The sequence below is a fragment of the Drosophila mojavensis genome, unplaced genomic scaffold (assembly GCF_018153725.1).
Source record: "Drosophila mojavensis isolate 15081-1352.22 unplaced genomic scaffold, ASM1815372v1 contig_80, whole genome shotgun sequence".
In the NCBI taxonomy this organism is placed as follows: domain Eukaryota; kingdom Metazoa; phylum Arthropoda; class Insecta; order Diptera; family Drosophilidae; genus Drosophila; species Drosophila mojavensis.
Genome location: NW_025318906.1, coordinates 4,362,968 through 4,383,203, shown reverse-complemented (window position 1 = coordinate 4,383,203; position 20,236 = coordinate 4,362,968). Strand labels below are relative to the sequence as shown.

General features: G+C 41.6%; 1 protein-coding gene across 11 annotated transcripts in view; it reads left to right on the top strand.

Annotated features, from left to right (window-relative positions):
• LOC6578691 (pneumococcal serine-rich repeat protein) overlaps nucleotides 1–20,236 on the top strand; it is a 103,816-nt gene that overhangs the window by 74,433 nt on the left and 9,147 nt on the right. The window contains exons 2-3 of one of the 11 annotated variants that reach the window (XR_004364069.2): nucleotides 15,345–16,125; nucleotides 17,315–19,166. The exons of 7 other annotated variants lie outside the window; for them this stretch is intronic. The gene's annotated coding sequence lies outside the window, so the exon portion shown is untranslated. Of the gene's footprint in view, nucleotides 1–15,344; nucleotides 19,167–20,236 lie in introns of all 11 variants that reach the window. 3 more of the 11 variants (XR_004364066.2, XR_004364068.1, XR_004364067.1) reach the window with 3 other exon arrangements.

Genomic DNA, 20,236 nt, shown 5'->3' with positions numbered 1-20,236 from the left:
TTAGCTTGGGTTTAATGTAGACAAAACTTGCGCTAGTGAATGGCAGGGTACAAGCTTATCAAGCCTTCCAAATTTCTTGTACGATTACCTTCTATAAATGCTTCTGTTAAGTATGGGGTAATCCTCAGACAAATACAGTAGAATACCGATAACTCGAAATGGCAAAAGGATAAGTTTTTTTTTCGATTTTCACAGAAATTCAAATTATCGAGAATTATTGAGAACTATTTTCTTATTATTATTGTTTTTTTTTTTTTTTTTTTTTTTTTTTTATAAATCGCGATTTTCGATTTAGCGAGGTAAAAATGATCGAGATTCCACTGTATTATTATGTTCCTTGCCTTGATAGAATTATAAGTTCTAGAGATAAATAAAAGGGTGTCTGCTGTATAACTTGTATTCCAATTATAGGGTATCTTTACACTCAGCATTCCTTTAGCTCATATTAGCTCTATCCACTTTTCTATACATTAAACATTCTATTCTTTTGTCTTACACTAGCTCATATTAGCTTTACCCACATACCTAAGCAATTTTCTGCAATTTACAGGGCATCTATTCGTCTAGCACTCACTGTCGTTACCATTTTAATTTTTGGTCGTCTATTAAATAAAATGAATTTGCATTCTGTGCAGCAAACTGCGTTTATTAAAAATAATAAATGCAATTGCATAAATTTTCCACAATGCTGAAGTTCATGAAAACTGCCAACAGGTGGCGCCACAGTGTGTGTGCGTGAGTGTGTGTGTGTGTGTCTCAGTTACTAGCAGTTCATATACAGCACGCACTGTGCGTCCATAAATTGAATATAAACACAGGCAGGTGGCCCAGTCTGATGTAGGTCCTGCTGTGCGCTCCCTTGGCTACCCTTGGCGTCTCTTGACCTGCCCACCTGTAAGGTAGACCAAAAACGTTGCTCTGCGGTCCTGTGCGCATAGAAATTCATGAATTTTAAAGCCGGAACATCAATTGAGTGGCCGTTGGAGCTCAGTGTCTGTTTGCTGTCCTGTCGCATCCTGTGCTGTTGTTTCCATTATGATGTTATCCCACACACACACACACATACACGCACACACACTCCGACACACTCATCTCCAGCTGTGATTCACACATCACGCACACACACACTCATATGCGGCTTAGATTGACAATTCTGCTAATTTTGTACTCAAATGTAATTTACGCTCAAATTACATTTCCAACTTGCAGCTCAGATTACGTTTTGACCAAGCCATCTCCTCTGGCTCCCCTGGCCCACACAAATTGTATTACCAATTCTAATTTATTTGTCGTTTAACTGTTGCCCATTTGCACGCCCGTACACGAGGCGATTGTGTTTTGTTGTTGCTAGACAGCATCCATGGCTAATATTGAACATATGCATAGACAACATATATACACATATATATAGATATTGCGATAGGTGTATATATAGAGATATATGCGTCTCTGGGAGCTTTGACAGTTACTGAAACCTTATTGATGGCTTGCCTGATTGATGATCGATTTGGCCAACAGAAATTTTACTGTTGTTGCCTGCAAAACAACAACAACTAGTTTCACAACTCTCAGCTATTTCTGTGTACATGCGGCAAATCAATTTCGCCTGAAAACTTGGGGAAAATGGTGAAAATTCTGTGCGAATTGCACGCAGCTACAACAGATTCCTTGCCCCAATCGTGCAGCAGTGCTAATTGAATTTGTATCGCAAACTTTGTGCAGTACAAAAAAAAAAAAAAAAAAACAATAATAATAGGATATAATTTCAGCAAACGAAACAACAATATTTCAGACAGCTCAACAAAATATGATTGTGAAAAAAGCAATTACTTTTCATTGAGTGCGCTAAGTAGGAAAAGAGAAAATTATGTTTTGTGTATGCAGAGAAAAGTTTGATATCTACTTGGCAAATAAATATACATAGATGGATTTAAATGAGAACGAGGAGAGAAAGCAGAAAAATATTTGTGCCTGAAACTAAAAATTTGAAATGATTATTAGATTAAATATTACGAAATGAGCTTATCACAGATAGGAGTACAATACTTCTTATACATATCTAATCAACAGCTGAGTCCATGTCTCGGTCTGTCTATCCATATTAAATACCATTCAAATATTCTCTTTTGCTCCAGCACGTCTATAGATAGCTAAACATACTTATATACATATGTACATATGTCTGCTCTAACTCCAACTTGAACTCTGCAGAAGAACTCTTGAGCTGAGTTTTTATTCTTGAGTGCTTGAGTGTGACTGTTACCTGCTATATAAGCTCACACCTGCTGCTGCGCTGGCTCAGTTGCAGTGCAGAGTTCGTGCTGGTCAGTCGCCGAGTGCAGTGTTGTTTCGTGTTGTAGAGTGTATTTATTTATTTAGTTGTATATCAACTCAACTCACTATCTAAACTAAGTATTATATAAACAATTTCGAAAGCCAATCAATAATTTATAATGATTATATTAATATAATAATGTTAATAATGAATGACAATGTTTTATACGCAGATTAATCTTAATTATGATGATGATCATAACGTTGTTCTCAACTTTATCTTCATTATGTTCATAATGATCATTGTGTTTGTGGTAATCATAGAAATGATCATAGAATGATAATAATGATCATAAATTATCATAATGATGTTCTTAATTAATATAATAATATTGTTTCTACAAATAAATAATCATAATGATTTTTGATCAAACTATATTTGTAATAGAATTTAATTTTTAATTATAAATTATCATAATCAAGTCAGAAAATTAAGAAAGGGAAAGAAAGAAGTAAGTGGAAGAAGGTGATGAAGAGAGAGTGAGAGAGAGAGAAAGAGAGAGGGAGAGAAAGAGAGAGGGAGAGAAAGAGAGAGGGAGAGAAAGAGAGGGAGAGAGAGGAAGAGAGAGGGAGAGAGAGAGAGCGAGAGAGAGCGAGAGAGAGCGAGAGAGGGAGTCAAAGAGAGAGTAAAAGAGACAGAGGAAGAGAGAGAGAGAGAGATACGGAAAGAGAGAACGAAAGTAAGAAAGATAATTGTTGAAGTCGACAATTGATGAAGAGTTAGAAGATGTAGGAAGAGATGAACAGAGAGATAGTTAGACAGAGAGATGTGAAGAACCAGGTTAATGGGGTGAGAAGTAGATAAAGTAGTGAATAAGGAAAATAAGGAAAAATAACTACATAAACATGGAGCGGACCATATAGAGAGCGAGAGAGATATAGCATAGAACTATACGACTAAGAGCAGATGCTGAAAAGCAATAAAGCAAATGTAAGAATGAGAGAGCAATTTAGGGCTACAGCTAGAGTGAGATGTGATTAGTAATTGGATAACACCTTCGAAATCCCTTCAAAAAAAAGCCTTTTTCCAAATGCAATCAATTAAAGCAGTAATTACGAAATGTATTTCTCTTTCGATACCTAAGCAAACACAGAAACCGAATCGCTTGCCTATTCAATGACCAATCCAAACTCAAAGAGTCCTTCAACGGCAAAGCGTGAAACACTTTTTTCGGTTTTCTCTTTATTTCAGTTTCATTTTAATTAATGCCAAACTTAAGCAAATATTTTTGCAAATGTTTTTCATTGTGTTTAGCGTCGCGTTTCCATTCACGCTCTCTGCACAGCGATTGGGTATGGCTTTTGATTGAAATATAATCAGCTTTGCGGTATGGAAAGCAGTATCGCATATCGACTTGGGTATTACAATGGCAGCAGCAGCAGCAAAAGGTGCGGAGCGTAGAGCGTGCAAATTAAGATATTACGTATACGCCGCGTTTATTTTTGTTTCATCTAGGCAAAGCGAAACTTTTTCTCACTGCTGCTGCTGCATTTGACAAACTGCATGGCAGGAGTTGCGCGTCATTGCCATTCATCGCGGCCCACGGCTGAGGTGCGCTCTGACAATGGGCGTGGCAGTAGTCGAGTGGAAGCAACAAATGAACAGGCGCTCGTATGATGAAGCGCTTGGCAATGCGAGCAGCAATGACGACACTTCAAATTGTTTTGCGCGTGTTTTTCCAGCTCGCACTGCTGCCCGTTGCTCCCACGTGTGCCCGGGACACATTCATCAAAATGCTGGCGACATTCATCACGTCATTCATGTCAACATCAACATCACGAGAATGTCGCCAGGTTCAGCGTCAGTTTCATTGTCTCTATCAGCGTTTAGACTACGCTTACTTGAAGTTTATAGCTTTTAGCATACGGCGGAAGCAGCTGAGCGTGGGCGTGTGTGTGTGTGTGAATGCACTGAGCGAAAAAAGGCTTGACATATGATATATCTATGAGTTGATGAGGAAAACCTCTAGATTTTCTATGCAAAGGATATAGATTTCTACATGGTTCCCTTTGTGATCTGCCCACAATACTGAAAAATCAACTAAATATCCTGAAATCTGAGACTCAACTGAACAAATTGGATATTTGAGATGCTTGAAATATGAGTAAAGATGAGAAGCGCTTTAAGGACACGCATAAGTCATGGGAACAGACACCTTTGCAATGTATTAATAGAACACTAATGCGTAGCCAGAGTCAACATAAAAGCAAATATATGTTTTGCCCCGCCCACTTAAGCCTATCAAGAATTGCTAAGCTGCAGCTGAGGGGATTTGGCTATTTTCAGCTACATTTTATACTGCAGTTAGGGTAGCTCTTATACAGTTAGCATCTCAACTTTTCTCATAACTAAGTTGGGGTATATAACAGTCGAGTTTTAGCTATTTACCAAATATATAAATATATTTTATAGTCAAGTTAGGGTAGTCTTTAGTCAGCCATATAGACTCTACAAATCTAGCTAATAGCTAACTTAATTATCAGCATTTTACAGCTTCTTTTTACATTTAGGTCAGGGTATATCATAGTCGTGCAAGAGCCATTAATTTCTGTCATGTGATTTGAGATGGTTTTTATTTCTGCTTGCTCGGGAATAAGATTAATTAGCTGGACCTGTAACTGTAGCTGAGGGCAAAAGCTGTAGCACGAAACATAACTGCGGCTAAAAATTGAAGGCGACACAGCAGGAGCAGCAGCAGCAGTAGAAGAAGAAGCAAAAGCATAAGACGATGGAGCAGAAAGGAAAAGCTGATGTTGAGCGATTTTGTTGGGGCGCAACGCAAAAGCAAACACCTGAGATTTCCGTTTCCGCTGGGACTGTTGCAAACGGTTGTTGTTGCTCGCTACGCTTTGTTCCGTTCCACTCTATATATCGCTCGCTCTCTATCTCTTACTCTGTCTGTCTTTCCTCTCGCTCTACATCTCCGCCTATGTGTCTCTCTTTGTTGCATGTCGTGTATTCTGTGCTTTTGCGTTTCCTGCTGCCTTGCCAATATCCGCCAACCGTTTACCTTTGCTGCTGCCCGTACTCTGGGCTTTAGCTTCACGTTGGCTGTTTAGCGTGTAGCTTTGGCTTTACCGTTAGCTTTATCTACCGCCTGTTTCGTCATTATTACTGCTCTGCAGCCGGCCATGTTCCGTGGGCCCTAATTTATTTACGTTGTCAAATTACACGACATAAATGAATCAATGGCTCCTGCGGCAATTGCCCAATAACCAGAGCCGGGTCACATCGTGCTGCCAAGGACACCTGGACGTGTGTGCGTATTGAGAGCGAGCGAGCAATAGCAGCCTCTCTCTCTCTCTCTCTGTCTCTCTTGTTTTTGTGGCTGCTGTTTTCAATTTGTGCTGCAGCTGCGGCTGACTTATTATGAAAAATTGTGCATTGATTAATGCAAGCAGGCAGCGGGGCGTGGCAGCAGCTACCTATAATACAACAAACCAGAAACACACACACACAGACACATACACACACACACATGACTTGGTACGTGCTGATTGCACTTGGCCTCGCTGATTGCAGCCTTGTTCTGGCAGTTGACATTATTTAAGCCAAGCAGCTAGGCACAGCTTTGGCCAAGCCAAATTGCCAAATACTTGAGCACATAAATCAATTAATTCTAAATGTCAGCTGACATTGTAAACATAAACTTGAACACACAGATACACATATTGAGCTATGACCACAAATCTTGATCAAATGTTGCTACCAACACAGCGGGTCGTCGCTGGCCTCTTCCATTCAAGTGCTACAAATGGAGCCCTAAAACAGATAAGGCAATACACACACACACACATAAATATAAACAAATAGATATTTGTCTATACATATACTTATGCCAAGTTTCACACCATGCGACCGCACACAGCTGTGAGCCACTGTCTATGGACTGGCTCTTATCTATGTAGTTGTTGTCCTCCATCTTCTCCTTCTCCTTGTTGCTTGGTTAGTGCCACATCATTTAATGAAGCGCTCGCATTGTTATTTACTTCAGCTTTCAATATGTGGGCGGGCGGCTCGTTTTTTCAGTTTTTTTCAACTTTTTTTCTTTTACCATTTTTATTAATGGTTCCCGTGCGTTTTCAATACCGAAACCGAAGACTCCACGTTAAGCACGTAGCCGTAGCATAACAACAAAAAATAATAATAATAATATGTCTCCTTAACCACAATAGGCTTGGGCTCACGCCATGTACATAAATTTAAACTTGAGTGTCTTAAGTATATGAAATTTATGCGACGTGACTTTAAAAGGGCAATTTCGCCCAATTTAAAATATTTTATAGACTTTTGCAACACTTGTTTAGAAGAGCTTCATAAAACTAACATTTGCCTATGTCTAAAATGCTATTAGTGTTGTAAAATATTGACTTAGTAATGTAAGCCGAATATTTGAACACTTTGCAGCACTTTTTTTATAGGTGAGCTTCTAGTATTCACTAGTCTGTATCATATCTAAGGCTAACTCTTGTCTCAAATGTCAGTCGCAGAAAAAGTGTTGTGAAATGTTCATGTCATGCATTTTACAGTACTATTTCCAATTTAAACTTTTAATATTACAAAACCCATAAGCTGTGTATAAAGTATTCTTAAATTCAAGTTTTAACTTGGCTTAGAGCTTAGAGCATTTTAGAGCTCTAAAACTTAAATTTGAGTGCTGGAAAACTATCAAAAATTCTATGAATTCGGTTCTTTAAAGCAGCAATTTTTTTATGATTTTCAATTTATGGTCTATCTACAATTTACATAATAACTTGAAATGCCGCATAAAATGTTTATGGCTGGCATTTTACAACACTGCGCCAGATAAACGTTATGATAATGTAGCTGTTAACAGCCTTTAAAGTGGCTGTTAAATGTAGCGTAAATTTGTTCAAGGTTATCTAAATTTCGGCTTAAATTGTAAAAACTTTAAAGCCCACATAATAAATCGATGTTTGCTTTTTTTTTTTTTTTTTATTTTGCGAGAACTCAAGATTTCGAGCTACTCGACATGTTTTATTTACAAGGATGTGGAATTAAGCTTAAAACGCTGTCAGCGTGTACTCATAATGCTATCAAGTCTAATTGAAAACGGTATTAAACAACAATTTGGTATAATCCATACGAATTTATATACGTGCCACATAAACAGCAAGACGACCAGAAACTTGGCCGGAAGTAAATGAGAACTGAGAAGTTGAAGAAGAAGACGACGATAAAGCGAAGACAGCAACAAAAATAATTACGCAAAACTCACAGAGATATGTTTGTGCGTGTGTGTGTGTGTGTGTGTGTGGATGTGTATATAAAAGAGCTATAAAAATGAATACAGTCAATATATGCAAGGGAAAGCACGAAAGGACATAAGGAAGCCAGCTGATAAAGCAGCTGTTGACCCAAGTTGTAGTTTGTAATACCCTGCAGCTAGGAAGGAACTGGACAAGAAAGGATTGACTGCAATTGAGGAAATGAAGTGCAAACTGGCCTTAGGTTATTTGAAAAAGAGTTTTTTTTTTTTTTTTTTTTTTTTTTTATAGCTGTGCATGCAAAGAGGAAATCTACTTTGCCTGTTGCTTTACTTGTGTTTAAAGATCAACATTTATTGCAAATATTTCCATGCATTCCTGTGCATAATATATCATTATTTATATCAATTAGAGAAGAAGGAATAATTAAAAAAGTAATATTAATTTAAGTTTTTTTTTATAAGTAATTCTTATTCATACTTTATACAATCTTTTCACATTTAGAGAGCATCTGTCAGTCGAACATTGGTTAACATCTCCTTGCTCGTATGTTGTCCCAATATGTAACTGTTAAAATGAAACTTTATGCCAGGCCTTTCATTACCCATTTGTTTCTGGCGTGGCCAACGGACGGGCGATAAGTGATATAAAATGAGCTTGCGGCTTAAGTTATGTTTGCTTCACCTTCGCCCTCTGACCTCTGATCCCACGCCCATGCCTTGGCCACGCCCATTTGAGGCCAGTTAAGCAGCTTGTGGTCTTGTAAATTCATTTAGCAAACTGGCTAAAGAATGCTTGCGACCATTTTGCGCTGGGCGAAAAGTTTTTGAGATTTAGTTCAAGTCTATGGCTCTCCACGTTGGCTCAGCTACTTCACAATTCATCAAAATGTGTGCGGGGTAGAGTGGGCTAGAGGGAGGGGGCTTTGGCCGACAGCATGCTGGTGGGGTAGGCGTGGCATATTACGTGCACTTTCACTCTGGGCCAAGGGTCTTGTGAATGCTACAAAAAAATACAAAAAAATACAAAAAAATTGTAGAAATCTTTTGAGCCAGTCGCATTCAACGTGTGTGTCTGTGTGTGTGTATGCAACTGTTTGTGTGTGTGTATAAATTGTTGTCAAACTGTAGCCAAAACATTTCAAGACGCTGAACATTTCTGTTGTGAAAAGTTTTGTCCAGTTATTTAATTGAATTTAGCACCCGAAGGCGTTGCGGACTTTCCCCTCTCCTCCTTCTCTCTCTTGCTCTGCCCCTCTCTATCTCTCTCACTCCCCCTATCAGCGCCTGTTTTCCTCTATCTATTGTATTTATTTTGTTATTTTCGCGCTTAGATTTGTCCTTCTATAGCCACCCACCGCTGTCGCCTCCCCCAGCAGCCAGCCGCAAACGAAAATGATGTGGCCAAAAAGCTTTTGAGGCCATCTGAGCTGCTGCTGTTGCTGCTGCATTTGCAGCAATGTTTCTATGGCTGTTTATTAAAGAGCTAAGCACACTTAATAAGCTTATGTACGGCCATGGCCCCAGTGTGGAGCAGTGGCGCGTGACCCGCCACTCCGACTAGTGCTGGGCAGCACAAATGTTTGCCCATTCAATTTACAAAACAATTCAAATTAAATAGAAACTCAGAAATGCCTTAGACGTTGCCTTTGAACCCGGCCACCAGGCCCTGTTGCCCGTTTGCTGCTGACATTGCACTATGGGGAATTTTGCCGTTTTTCGGGTATTTAGTCATTTTTGCGAAGTATGAAAATTTATAATTTTTTTATGTTAACATCTTAATAAAACTCCAAACTTTAAGGTACTGTACCCAAAATGTTGAATAACAGTCCACTGTTAAGCCTAACAGCTGTTAAAGTCAGCTGTTATCTTCGAAAAGCATTTGCCTTCAGCTTACAATTTGTGTTAGCCGATTTTCAAATCATCGTTATTCAATGACCAGACATTATTTTTGAGAAATTTAAAAAGGATATGAATTTTTAGGGCTTCTACTATGCGTTGGCTTAAAAACCAATTGATGTTTGAACTTATTTTAATCATTTATTGTATAATTAGCAAATGTTGTCAAATTTCATTTCTTGTAAATAAAATTAAACTTTGCAAAGACATATAAAACAGCCACCAGGGCGCACCAGTGTAATTCCAATTGCATGTTATAGAGTAATCAATTGGGATCTTAGTGCCTTTGTCTCAATGTGCACTTTTGCGCACAACCGGCGCAAATCAATTTTTATCAGGTGACTATGAGCTGACCTGTGTGATATTTGGCTCAATGAAAAAGGCAACTCTAACCAAGAAATAGTAATTGTGATTTTGAAACTAAATAAGACTAATATTGATTCAACTTATAAATGATATTAAAAAAAGCAAAAGCCGCTTTTTTTGCCAAAATATAAATTACAAATGGAAGAAATGCAGCAGGAACAAAAACTAGCTGACAACTATGAATGACTGCCTATGACAGCAAATGTTTATAAAAATAATTGTTCATTTGAGGCAGATTATGGAAAGTACTGTTCATCCTGTAGGCTTTTTTGGTAAGGAAGCGTCTGATTTGCCCAACCAGGTCTATAAATCAGACTAATTTCATCATGCATGAGAGCATGAGAGCAGAATCCATAATTTCGCTGATGGTTTTTAACAATGGATACATCTGATCAGATTATTTCTTCGGCAAATCTTTAGAAAAGAGTTTGAAAGCATAAAGGTCGCTGTCTAATGAAGTTGTACGTATTGTATTATGTAAAGTTGAAGGCACAATTAAATCAGTTGAAGAACCCGAATTTTTTTAGCGGATCAATATTTCTGGCTGATTTGGAACTCGAAACTGAAGAAAACTAATTTCGATTTTATGAAAGTTCGATTGTTTTCAATTAAAATTATTATTTTAAAGTATGAACAAGCAAAATTCTTAAAAAAAAAAAAAAATTTTTAATACAAAATTTTAATAAATTTTTTTTGGGTGGGCGGTGACACGCCCATTTTTCTAAAATATATTTCTGATGGTATACATATTAATAATACAAAAACCGGATCAAAAAATCTGGCTTAGTTTTTAAGTTATTAATTAATACCCGATAATTTGGATTTTTCCCCATAGTGCATTGCAGCAGCGACAGCAAGCGGCGTGCTGTGCTGGAATGTGTTTTTAAAATAATATTGCATAACTGTCAGGCACAGCAGTCACTGCGTCGTATGCACCATGGACAAATGTAGTACAAGATTCTAGAGAATTTTTGTATTAGCTACAAAGTTTATTTCCACAGAACTTTTGAATTAGCTGCTGAGACCAAGAAAGAAGCTGCATGATCCATTAACATAACAATGTTATTCCACGAAACTGAACTAATTACTTAGAGACCTGTAACAGTAGTCTGTTATTGCAAAATTATATATACTAACAGAAGTCTGTTATTGCACAGCGCTGAGCAATGTAATAACATAAATATGTTACTCTACATATATAACAGAAGAACGTTATTCTTTACAGCCTAAGTATGTAAATAACAGACGTCTGTTATTCTACAAAGCTGAACTATGTACATAACAGAATATGACATATGCCTGTTATAGATAGCTAACTTATATTACTTCAAATAATTATTGCATCATTTATGTCATACGATGAAAATATTTGACCCACTGTGCGCATGGCAGAGCAAATGCAAGAAATAACTCAGCGTTTATTTGAGTTTGTTTTGTGTGAGTGCGACTTGGTTTCAGCGTGTTTGTGTGTGCATGCGTGGGTGTGTGGGTGTATGTGTGTTTGTTTCTGTGCAAACATTTTAATCGCACAAGCATACGTACAGCAAATCGAGTGTCAGGAGAGAGCAGCTTGCTTTGCAGCCAAAAGACAAGAATGCATTTTACTGCATAATTCGTTTGGCATTTAATCGGATTATGCAATGAAGACCGTGTGCAAGGCAGAAGAAGTTCCAGAGTCTCCGAGTCGAGTTTCGAGTCCTTTTGGCTGACTGCGACCACTGGAAGCGCTTTGGGCTTCATTAATATGCGTAAAACGCAACGGAAACCACGCCGGATTTAATAATATTAAAACGACGACGACGACGACGACGACAACGCTGATGCTGATGATGACGATGACGATGATAGCGTCTGGCACAACCTTCGTTTACCACTTAACGAAATATGATGGCTGTGGGTGATGGTTTTGTGTGTGTGTGTGGTTCGGGTGGTTTGCTGTGGTGCGGTGTGCTTGTGGGTTGCCATTAAACGCAATTAATTGCTCACACTTGGCACAGGCCGAAGCAGTCAGACCGGAAATTTCAGCAACTGCCGTGAGCAGTCAACACAACAGTCAGCAATTCAGCCGTCAACCGTCAGTCATTATGCAACACTGGATTGGGCAATGCGAGACAGCTAATTACGCACGTATGGCTATTTAAATTGGCTTCGAAATGTTAGTTTTATGTTAATTAACCATTGTTTATGCCAATTAAGGCATCTGCTTTGAGTTTCTGATATGCCGCAAGTACTCAAAGAGTCGCACGACTCAGCAAAAGGCAAAGGAATGGATGATATTGGGTGGTTGAGTCGGGTCGGGTGGTGCGTCTAAAAAGCATAGATTATGCTTCCGCACAACTTGCTAATCATTTGCAGCTGATGTTTGCTAGAATATTTTAATTATAACTAATCTTTATGGAGCAATCTATTGTAGTTAAATGCGCCCGACTAGTGGGCGGGGCCAGCACAAAGCTGTGCTGCCGCAATAACAATGGGCGTAGAATTTAGAGAAGTCTATCTGGCTCAAATATACGAGTATATACATAGATGTGTATATGAGTAAAGGTGCCTGATATACCAAAGTTTAAAATCTTTTTCTTTAGTAAAATTTATATTAAAAAAAAAAAATATAAAGAAAATGAAACATAATTTAAAAAAAAACCTGTATATTATATAAATAGGATATATATGATAGATGTGATCTATTTTATTTAAATGATCTAAGGGATTTAAATTGGTAATATGCTCTATCTGACCTATATAATCCTAATGATGTACGTTATTTATTTATTTCTTTTATTTTCTATGTGATCTATATGATCTAGGTTATCTCTATAATCTGTAGAACCTATTTTTTCCATATGATATATAGAATCAATGTGTTCTATATTAAAATCAATCATAAATCATAGATATATATATATGATCTATACCAAGTACTACTCCTACTACTACTACGACAAATACTCCCTGAGCTCACAAATTGGCGTTCAATTGAAACAATATGAGAACTGAACTCCAATTTGTGTGCAAAGACTGATGTAATGCCTTTGTACTATGTGAAATATTCGCAATAATTCACAAGAAATTCATAATGTTCTCTGCTAATGGACAAGAATAACAGTAAATTGTTGCTGCTGTTGTTGCTACTCCTGCTGCTGCAGCAACCTAAATCATAGCAGACGGCATACTAAATGTATATGCATGTGTGTGGGTGTATGTCTGCATGTGCTTGTGTATTTTTGGGGATACGTCTACAATGGCTCAAGCATATCAAAAAACAAATCCGATTTGTTGTGTGTTGCCCACTCGAGTAATATTCGTTTGCATGAGGAGGGGATACCTGCACGACGAAGACTTACATCTAATTCGTCTCAGATTTGATATGAGACGGAATTTGACAAGTGCTCGTGGAGCACAAACAGCCACTGAAACAGAATTCTCAAATGCGCGCACGCTACTCGAGGCGGGAGCTAAGCTGCTGCTCCTTGTTGCTGTTGCTGCTTGCTGCTGTTGCTTGTTGCTGTTGCTGCTTGCTGCTGCTGCTTTCAGAGTCTGCTGTAAGACAAAAGGATATGGGTATCCAAGGATCTGTGCCTCACACATACGCTCTCTCACACATACTGACACCTCGCAGCTGGCATTGTTGCCAACGCCAGACGCTGTCATACGCACACATGTCTCATTACTTATACAACGAGTGTGTGTGTGAGTGTGTGTGCGTTTCAGTGTTGGTAAGTGCGTGTATATGCATGTAATGTGTGCGCGCACTTCTTTTATTATTATACATTTAAATATATACATATGTATATGTATGTGTGTGTATATATGTATATGCATATGTATGTATGTACATATGTCTGTCTAACCGCCACATTTCATTTCACTTAAGCTCTTTTAAACATATTTAAAGTACGTGATGTTAAATGTCTTCAGAGCATTTGCCCCACACACAGACACACACACACACATGCCCACACCAAGAGGCCTCTTAGCCAAATTGTGTGTGTGTGTGTGTGTGTATTTCATTCTTTACCTTTTGCATAAGCAAATTTTAATATGTTTAACTCGTTTCGTTGGGAAACATGAACAAGTTTTTCAGTCGCAGAGCGTTAATTTTTGAACAGCTTTCGCTCGAGTTTCTGTGTGTGCTTGTGTGTGTGTGTGTGTGTGTGTTTTCCAGTGTGTGGCTAGGCACATAAATGTCAACTGGCGCACTCATCCATCAATGAGCTTTGAAAAATTAACGCTGTGACAGTGACAGTCGCAAAGGACACACCGACATAGCCCAAGCCCAACTGGAGCCACCGACTGTGGCCTGTCGTTTTAAATTATGCAAAACGTTCGCCTCACCCCGCCCACCGCCCATCGCCTCTCGCCTAGGCTTGCAAAAGGTACATGCCCCCAAAATGATGAATTGTGTGTCTATGTGTGTGTGTGTGTGTGTGTATCTGTGTGTAATGCCAACAAACGAGTTGCGCGATACTCGACGGCCACGCCCACGCCCTGAACACTGATCCGCCCCGACTTGCATTGGCTCGGTTTACGAACTGTCCAAATAGATTCAATTCGATTAACTCGCATTGCGCATCGGCATCCCAAAAGGACAACGTGACCGAATCCTGGATGTGGGCGCCGGTGGCAGCGGTGCGGGTGGAGCGGGTGCCGCAAATTCAAGGATTGTAATGCAAATTTTTTCACACACACACACACACACAGACAGCTGCAGAGCAAGTACTTTAAATAGATAAGTCCAGGCTAAAGCGGGAATTTAGCTACTTTGGCACTTGGGCAATGGAAATGTTACGTTCTGACATCGTTTGCCTTTAAAATGTTGTCGCGGCAATGGGGCGTGTCATTGCTTAAGCTGAGTACAAATTGATTAAACCCAGCGGGGATTACGTGGAGCTCTACAGCGGGGAGGTGGGGGTAGCCAAGGAAATGGCAATTGAAAAAATTTTGTTTAACTGAGAGGGGAAATATTGTATGTATGTATGTATATATGCATATATATATGAATTGGAGCATAGGCCAAACATTGATAAAGACAGAGATATGAAACAAGCCTGAGTTGAGCTCTTTTTAATGAGTTTTACAACACTGTAAATGACTTTTAAAGCAATTATAACAAATATAATTAAAGTCGGCGTACTTAAATAAAATACGAGTTGTATATCATCTAATTATAGAGCTCTCTATAGTTTTTTAACTTTTGACTCAATTTGCAACAGAAAATGTATTTTTTTCTTTCAGTGCGTCTTTATGTATTTTGTATTAGTTTTGCTAAACAGTTTTGGATTTTGATTTTACTAGAGGCCACACACAAATTTCTACACACGAGTACAGCACGGCAGCTGCACCGCCCACCTAAGCCAACCACCACCACCACCACCACCACTACCACCACCACCACTACCACTACCAGCCCACCACCCACCAAGTCGACTAACTACTGCCACCACATCCCAATTTCCTTGACCAACCCGTCCAGCTTGCTAATATGTTATTTCTTTACGTATTTCTCTTGTCTACTTCTAGTTGTGCTTTTATATTAGCCCATTTTAATGAGTGTAGCTAAAAACAACAACAACAACAATTAAAACAAAAGCATACCTACATTAAAAACAATAACAACAACAACAACAACAATCATCATCAATACACAATGTGACAATAAAAACCAAAATTAAGTAGTAGAAAACAAAATCGTTAACAATTAAACAAGCGAGTTGCACCACAATAACAACAACAACAACAGCCACCACAAAAAGGAAGCGCATTGAAAACAACAACCACATAACATCAACAATAAACAACAACAACAACATCAACTACAACTTAGCTGCCTTTAATGCTGCATATATCCTGAATATCCTGCACATTTCACATCTCGTTGTTTAGCGTCTCTGTCAAAGTCCTTGTGCGTGTCTGTAACTGTGTGTGTGTGTGTGTTTGTCCTTAGACTGCAATCCAAAGCTCCGACCACCCGCCCCCCGCCAAAACTCCGACTACACACACCTACTAGCTTTCTTGCTCTCTCTTTCTCTCTCTCTCTTTCTTTCTCTCTGTCTTTCTCTTTCTCTGTCTCTCTGTGTGTCTCTTTAACTCACCTCGGCAGCCCTGTTTATTGGGTGTCTAGCACTACTAAGCACTAGCACCACAGCACCACTAGCAATCAACAGCGCAGCCAAAGCAACGGGCCAACAATCAAGAGCCACTCGCACCACTCGAACTCGAACTCAAATTCGAACTCGAAGTCGAACTCGAATAACAAGTACCACCACCACTACCACCACCGTTACAGTTAGCCAACGACCAGGTCAGTCTCTGTGTGATTACCCCACTCCTGCTCGCCACACCACCCACATACCAGCACCACAATTGCACATTACTACCATAGATACCCACGGCAGTATTACTACCGCATGGAGCGCGGCACCAGCGGTGGTCAGCAGCAACAGTCGCAGTCGCACCACCACCAACAGCAGCAGCAGCACCACCACCATCAACAGCACCACCAACAGCAGCAGCAGCAGCAGTCGCGACATCAGCATGTGGTATCTGTCCATAGCTATGATCCATATTTGATTGCCGGCGATGCGGATGAGGAGCATACCTCGGGCACATCCTCCTTTGATAATCCCGCCACCAAAAAGAAACCACCCAAGCTGAAGCCCATCCACCGCTCACTGTCGATGGCCATTGATAATTATGCACCGATAGCTAGTGAACTTGATTTAGATTTAGACGATGGCTTTATTGTGCATGAGCAGCCGCTGATCCACCGCTCGGCGTCGCCGCTGCCCGTGCGATCGTCTGCACCGCCGCAGACCCTAGCACTCCCACCACAACAACAACATATACCCCAACAACAACAACATACGCATGTAGCTGGTGGCAGCGGTTCCGTATCGCCGGCACTATCTGCACGCCAGCACCACCACCTACAACAACAACAACAACAGCACCACCAACAACAACAGCAGCAACAACTGCATATGCACACATTTCAGCAGCTGGCCGCACAAGCAGCCGCTGCACGACACCACCAATTGCCAACACATACGCATGCGCCACATCAGCACCACCGTCAGCACACGCACTCGAGCTCCACCAGCTCACCCACCTCGCATGCGGTCAGCCCAGTGCTTGGCCAGCAGCAGCAGCAGCAGCAGCAGCAACATCAACAGCAGCAGCAGCAGCAGCACCACCGACAACAGCAACCACAGCCAGATATTTATTTGGTCAGCAGCAGCAGCCTGGGCGACAATGTGGGTCTGGGCATGTCGCTGGGCCTGGGCCGCTCCACGCTGGGCGGCAGCGGCAGCACATCACCAATTCAATTCATTGATGTCGATGATATGCTGCCGCACCACCCGCACCACACGCATCAACAGCAACAACAACAACAGCAGCAGCAGCAGCAGCAACAGCAGCAGCTGCAGCTGAAAAAGAATCTCTTTCGGCGCTCAGACACAATTGACGTTCATCCGTCTACCAATTTTCAGATGAAGAAAACGCATTCCTTCCACGCCCAACAGGATCCCGCCGCCATGGAGCAAATACAATTGGCCGTCGCCGCTGGCTCGGCCAGCTCCAGTCGTCGCACCAGCTCGGTGCGTGCCAACTTTCTGATGCCCGGCCCGCCGGCTGGCGGCAAGGAGATCTCCCGTTCGCCCTCGCCCAGCCGTCGGGGCTGTCGATCGCATCGCTCCTTCAACGATCCCGGCCGACGGCCGAGCAGCAAGCCCGACTCGGTGGTGGAGTCGCAGATACGGCATCCATCGCTGAACGATGATCTGATCGAGCCGCTCGACGGCCGTTCGCTGTTCCCCCAGTCGAATCTGTCGCTGGAGAATGAGCTCTTTGTGGAGTCGCGCTCCCGCAGCAATAGCCATACCAAAATGGACGAGCTGGGCGTGGCAGAGCTGGCAGCCGCCGCTGTGGCCGTGCAGCGGATACAGCGCAAGAGTTCCGGTTCGTTTGATGAGACGGCGCCTGGTCTGATTGTCGCCGCCGGTCACAGCGCCACCCATCCGCCCGCCGCCTCCGCCTCGAACAGCATCAAGCAGAAACCGCACCATGTGCCCCACTCCCGTCAGCAGAGCACCCACAGCCTGGAGCTGGACGGCCGTCCGTCCACCAGCAAGCTGCACAGCGCTGCCGCCGCTGCCAGCGCCGCGTACCATTTCAAGCGCGGCGCACAACACGGACGCTCACTGTACCTGTCGCCCAGCAACCTGGAGGAGCTGACCGTGCACCGGCCTGGCGTCCTGGCGGCAGCCGCCGCCTTCCAAGGCACCAACGCCAGCGCCAGCGTCAAGCAGGCCAAGGCGCTGCACAGCGCCAGCGTGCGACTGCGCAGCTACCGGGAGGCGCTGAGCGCGACCAAGAAGTCCAAGAGCTTCATTGGCGGCGATGCCAGCGGTGCTGCGGACGATGACTTCGAGCTTAGTTCACCCCACCGGCGCAACAGCCGTCCGCTGTCGACGGCGGTGCCCAGCGTCAGTGCCGCCGGCGTTGTCAACGTGGACGAGATCAAGCGCAGTCCACGGCCGATTTCTGCGGCGCAGGTGGCCGCGGCCTTCATCGAGGAGAAGCGGCCCTCGTTCGAGCGCAAATCCTCGCTGACCTACGAGCAGGAGCTGACGGACGCCGCCTTTGCGGCTCAGGTGCTGCGTCCCTTCCATCATAAGCTGGCGGCGGGCCGCAAGGCCTCGCTCAGTGGCTCGCACAAGCTCAAAAAGAAATCGCTGAGCGACGAGACGGACGAGGATGAGGAGGCGGATCGCAAACGGAAGCGAATCGTCTGCATTGTCCTGGCCACGGTGCTGCTGTGCCTGGTCTGCGCCAGCGTCTTCGTGGTCATTGTCACCCTCACCTCCGGCCAGAGTCAGTCCGGCAAGAAGCCGCACTCGTTCAGCAGGGATACGCCCGTACACTATACGGGCATGCGGCCGTCATGAACTACGACAGCGATAACTGCGATAGCAACAATCGGTAGACGCCTTTGCCCCAATGCCGTTTCCTGTTTGATATTTTCGGCTTTCACTTCCGTTTCCGCTGCGCTTGCTACCAATTCTTCTTCTTCCACTTCTGCTACTACCACTACTACTACTACCACTAATACTACTACTACTACTACTACTTCATGTCTCCTGTGCCCCGCTCTCTGTGTGTGCGTGCGTGTAATTGTGAGCCAGTTCGATTGTCCACTTCCACTCCAGTGCCAGCGCAACAAAACAGTTGACAAATTGCCCAACGATGTCCAGGAGCAACAACAACAACAACAACAACAACAATCGGCTACAATTCCTGCGAATTGCCATTGAATAGATAAACACATACAAACACGCGTCTGTAAGTAGGCAAAGCCTTTTCAAGTAAACTCAACTTTTGATTTCTCTTTTCGGTTCATTGCAAATTTCCCTTCCATTGTGTGAACTATTCGGTGATTCAGTGAACTAGTTAGTTAAAGTGATCGAAAAGTGCAAATCAAATTAAATAACATTATACAACAACAATCAAAGTATCGATAATTCTATAGAGCTGACCGTGCTCGTGTCACTGCCGCAAACACGACACGCGCTCAGCTCTAGTTGATCAATTTGCAATGCACGAATGTGTGCCCGAACTGTTAATCAAATTCCATATCAAATTTATATAAATTACTGTTCGCTTGCATTTCATATTTGTCGCATATTTTTGTTGCTGCTGTCAGAGGGCAAACAACAAAAATCAATCATAATTTTCACATGTTCATTTTGGAATTTTCTACATAAAACTCTGACTCATGGCATGATTATTATTATTATTAAATAACTCAAATTTTGTAAGTCATAATGTTCTCTGCCTTCCTCTGTTAAATTCATTTTATTAAAAATAATTGTCAACCAAATTATGCAACTCACTTATAAATATGAGATTTTGCTTTCCATTGTGGAACATGCCTATGGATGGGCTTAAGAGCGAACTTAATTTAATCAAGAGCAAACGTTGGATAACATTGACTACAACAGTTATTATTTTATTTTGATAAGGGTCACAGTTAAAAATGTCGTTAAATTGAGTTTGATACAAAATCAATGCAATTTTATTTTTTAATGCAATCGACTGATTCATGGCGGATTTTGTATATGCCCGCAAAATTTGCCATATACTGTCGTAATATTTAAGGGTTTCTAGTTGACTTTCATATATTTGGCTATATATTGCAAATTATGTAGTCCTAGTAAACGTATAGGAGCGAATTCGTGCCATAGGCGCTTGAATTTTGCTCATAAAATATGCATGTATGTATGCCTCTTTCACAGCTACCCCTCGTCCCTTCCCACCTATACTCATTGGTTCCTAGTTGTCCGTTATATACTTGGTCATACCATACCATAGATATAGCCCTTGTGAACCTAAAGCAATGAATACCTACAAAT